This window comes from Bombus impatiens, unplaced genomic scaffold (assembly GCF_000188095.3).
Source record: "Bombus impatiens unplaced genomic scaffold, BIMP_2.2 scf_0452, whole genome shotgun sequence".
In the NCBI taxonomy this organism is placed as follows: domain Eukaryota; kingdom Metazoa; phylum Arthropoda; class Insecta; order Hymenoptera; family Apidae; genus Bombus; species Bombus impatiens.
The window spans coordinates 1,222,735-1,227,577 of NT_176871.1; the positions used below are offsets into that span (position 1 = coordinate 1,222,735).

General features: G+C 40.1%; 1 protein-coding gene across 4 annotated transcripts in view; it reads left to right on the forward strand.

The window, feature by feature from the left end:
- The window catches only part of LOC100746935 (protein phosphatase PP2A 55 kDa regulatory subunit), a 43,853-nt gene continuing 39,010 nt past the window's right edge, over positions 1-4,843 (forward strand). For 2 of the 4 annotated variants that reach the window (XM_033321451.1, XM_033321452.1), the window contains exons 1-2: positions 7-422; positions 553-621. The gene's annotated coding sequence lies outside the window, so the exon portion shown is untranslated. Of the gene's footprint in view, positions 423-552; positions 622-4,843 lie in introns of all 4 variants that reach the window. The other 2 variants (XM_033321453.1, XM_012387097.3) reach the window with 2 other exon arrangements.

Genomic DNA, 4,843 nt, shown 5'->3' on the forward strand with positions numbered 1-4,843 from the left:
GGCTCGAGGGACGACGGAGCGTTTCAGTAGTAAACACCAGTTGGCGTAAGACAGTGTCGGATGGCTGTCATCGGTCAGCGGTCGCTACCACGGTACGTAGTGTGTGTACGATCAGGCGGTGATGTGTGTACGCTGTCCGCGTGTGTATCTACGCTCGTTCCTTAAGGAACAGTTCGCACGAGTGTTCGTGCATTCGAACGTGCTTGCGTGCGTACGTACGTACAGAAACCTATTCGCCCTCGTGTTTTAGAGTGCTCGTGACAACGCGTTGTTACAATCGTGGCATTGCCCAGTACGTTCATCGAAAGTGCACGCCGTTGTTACGTTTGCACATTCAACTCGACGTTGCACCTGTTTTCTTTGGTCCTGGTGTCGTTCACCGAGGCGTCTGGTCGCCCCACCGTCCTCACTTCCTGTCTATCGTAAGTGAGCATTCAATTTCCTAGTAACCAATTGAAAATCCAAACGACCGAACAAAATTTCGTGATTTATGTTTTGGACTGTCAATTTTGTTTTATGATATTATCGTACGCATGTGGGATGTTGGTTCAGAGCTTTTTAATCAAATCTACTTGTACGTGTGAAATACATCGATCTTCTCGATGGCATACGACTGTTTTGGTAAGTGCCAAATAAGGATTGGAATTGGCATTGCATCGAAAGAGAATTATTCGCGATTGAAAGCTGCTTCCTACACCTGCTGCATGCAGTTAGGTTTTAATGGACAATCGGTAGAAGACATCTACGAATCGATCTCAATTTCTCGGATCATCGATCGCTTGAAATCGATTCGCCGATTGCGTTCGCCGCTTACAGTGCATCGTTATTTTCGTTGCATAATTATTGTCCCTTTTTTTTCCGGTGATGAAATCGATGAACCGTGCCAATGTATAGTTCTTTCGATTTCAGTCGCTCTTACACTAATTTCGGCATCGTTATATGCTCTTGCTCGATCGATTGGCAAACTATCTTTCTTCGAGTCTATCGATATCAAGAGTTCATTCCACTGTACAAATTTCACGTAATTTCTTAATATTACTTCGAGGCTAACGCACAAAAATTCGCGAATGTTGAAGATGCGCTTGCGCATCTTATATCTTAGTTATCTGACACGCGGATAGACCTAATCTATGGCCAGAAATTATCTTCGATTTCGATTATTATGACCACCAAACGAGGTGCTCACAGACCAAATTGGTTAACCCCACTTTTTGAAATTTTTCAAATTTTAATACCAAAGCGCTTGATTGCTGCTTATCTTGTATGATTTCATCAGTTTATCGTATATAGTTTCATCAATTTTCTCTATTGTTTGCTTCGTGGAGTTAATCGATTTGACAAATGAGCGGCCCGATTATTCCATTCTATTAAAATAAGATCAACGTGTGATTTGCTTCTTAGTCAGTGGGATTTATCGAGATAAGGAACCATTCGCATTCACGTCGAACGTGAACGCATCTCCACGGTCATAAACGATAAATCGTGCAAAAGGGTGGTGCTTTCGTCCAAAATCAAACTCGAGAGTGTTCTTTGGTCCATGGTGGCAATAATTTTAATCCTGCTGCTAGGTGCGTTCTACCATCTTTTCTACGTTTCATGATATTACATTTTGGCTTAAAGAGGATGTTCCTCTGCGGAGGAACTCTTACTACATCGGTCGAGATTGCGAAAACTGTATTTGATGCCATACATCGATGTTTTCTAAGAGTGCAACCATGCATTTCTTCCGCTGACTAGTACAGAAAAGATATATCTTTGTTCGAGAATCTCGCATGGTTATGATACATACATATAGAAACGAACCGAAACACGCGATCGTAATACTTCGTGCACACGTGCGAATATATGGTCACATAGAACGATACAATTTCTTTAATCGACTAAACGGAATTTAAGTCGTTGACGTAGTATTGTTATTGAATGTCAAACCTGCTGACTCGTTAATTCAAAGTCCCCATGGATAGTATTTGCCGGTGATAGAATCAAATCGAATAAGCTTTCATAGATACGGATCAAATTCAATATCTAATGTTCTCTTCACAGGGTTCGAATAATTATTCGCAACTGTTTTGAACGAACGCTTATCGGTGTAATGATAACGAATCATCGAACGCAGTGGACGTTTCGTGTATTAATATTAATCACGTATGAATGTTATCAAAGTATGTAAATTATTGAATTAATGGTAAACTAGTGGTCCATAGTGTTATACTTGTTTTCTTTTAGATTTTTCATATGAAATTCTAATTAAAACCTTATCCATGGTATATTAAGATTAAATACACGATTGCTCGGTATTAATTGGTTTTTTTAATATTATTTCTGGAATTGATCACGATGGACTATCCGGTACGGAGGAATCTTCCTTATCTTGTTTATATTTAATTAAGAAAACACGCTGCTACGATACTGGATAATACTTACACACGTCAATCTGTTCGTCGCACGTTAATTTTTAAAAATAAACTGCGATGTGACTTTATTTGCGACGTACCTGAACTCGCCACTAATATTCGACGATTTTCGTCATGTCTTTACGTATCAATTTATGTGGTGCAATTTATCGTTGAATACGAATACGACAGATCGAGGGCGTGCGAATGTCGTACACAGTTATTTCCTCTACGGTTTTGTTCTTCCTTCCATCTTTTCTTTTTCATCATTTCCTGGGCGTGACAACCGGTCGATTCGCAGAGCTACGCACAAAGGAAACGTTATTTTTAATTTCAATGACATTACGCAACCTATAATTTGTATCGATTTTGCCAAGGGAGAGAAAAAAAAGATTCTTCGTGTAACAAAGCATCGAATGGTTCATTGAACCGTTCCTTTCTCCGAGTGTTCGCCGAGCGATCTCGCGTCCCGGCGAACGCGTATCATCGATTACACATTGTTAAGGCGATCTACATTATGATGCCGCTCGCAGGCCATCGAGGTTGCACTTGCACTGTTGCGTGCACGCGTTTTATATTTAGTCCCCTCCCCAGCCACTTTGAAACTTTCTGCAACGTTTGGGAAACAAACAATCCGGCGGTGGGTCGCTATAAATTGCAACAACCAGCCTTCTCTACGGTATCTCTTTCGGCCGTTTCAACACCTTTTGCATCCTGTTGCACACATCCTGTTGCGGCAGGGGTGGAGGTTAATCGGAACCAGTTATCGGTGGCACATGCCGGTCAACCGCTTAACTCTTCAAGACATTGCGCTTCACAAAAGAGAAATAGTATCGCGCGAATACATCTCGACGCTCAACTATTAGCACCGATATTATTGATCTAAATAAATTTGAGTAATTGTAAATTCCTTCTTTCAAATGATAAATTCAAGAATTTTCATAAAAGACGCATAACGTGATAGCCATATACAGTGGTACGCGAATGTCGTCCAGATAGATTTCTTATCTTGAAAGCGATACTTTAAACAATTTTAACCAATATCGTACGACGTATCGTACATAGTAACGATTATTTGTTACATTGTTTTCCTTTAGTCGCCATAGTCTTCCACTCAATATCAGTTCAATTTAATTTCTAGCTTTTAAAATATAACTTATAAAGTATCCGTCTGATAACTTTTCTGCACCGTTGTGAATCAACATTAATTTCTAACACTTTGATCAAATTGAAACACTGTCGCTACAAATCGACCAATGTGCCAATTCTTACAATTAAGGTGTACACGATCATGGATCGAGCTCGTAAGTGAAACCACGTCGTTCGTTATTTTGTCAGGGCTCCAGCTGCGACGATGATTGCCGATCGCTCAACGTTCCAATCGACCATTACGAAAGTAGACGCACCGTCGTCGCGATCGTTATCGAGATATGAAACTACGAGTTTGCACGACGCTATGTTTCACATTTCGCTAACTGTGTGTTTTCTCGAGACGAAAAATTCGCGAATCGTACGAAAGCGAAACGAGATATTCCGATCTGACGTCTAGTTAAATCTTCTCGCGGTACCCATCCGGTGTATTTCCTCGTAGTTGACCTACTCCGTAAGGTTCTTCTCCGTAGAGATAGCCGGTTTTTTGCTTCTGCGTTTCCAACCGGTCGATCGAACTCGTCTCTCTTTGCAAGCACGGCTGATGGAAACAGGTGTGTCGGAAATATTTAGAAATCGCGCGAAAACCAAGCTTTCGCTGTGGCAAGGACAGGTGCTCGGGGGCTTTTCAATTTCTCCGGTGTTTCGATAAAACGATATCGAAAATCGCGTTTTCATCGATCCTCAACCGTGAGAATCTCAAAGACGATCTTCAGTGTTTAACTGTGCTGCGTTCCTTTTTAATCATTTCAGACTCGATCGTGTTTTTTACATTCGATAAATAGACTATGGATGTCTATGCAAATTCGTATTTTTGTAAATATATTTTACGTAAATGGAACTTGGGTGGAAAATTGTTTTACCTATTAAATATCGCGAAAGATTTTGAATATTCATTTTGAATATTTTATACAATTTGCATATTACGCGCATCGCCACAAATGTATAAAAGTCCGCGGTCTGTTGACAGATGTCTTAAGTTGCAGGAAAGTATAAAAGGATTCCATGGCGGAGTGTAGATCGTAATGGCGTAAATCAAGATTTTGAGAATTTGAATTTAGTCACGTATTTCAACGTTTAAAAGTACCTATCGTCCTTTTAATTTCAGAATTTCCTAGCAATATCCGTTTGCGTACTAGCTTGCAAACTTTGAAAAATCACATAGGATGTATCCCTTTTACGATAAAAAAAGAACGAAATCAATTCACGGAGTAATTCCTCCGGAATAAATTCCTCGAAAAAGTCCCTTCTTTCATCCGCTTACGTATAAGTTCGCCACTTTTTTTTTTTTTTTTTTTTTT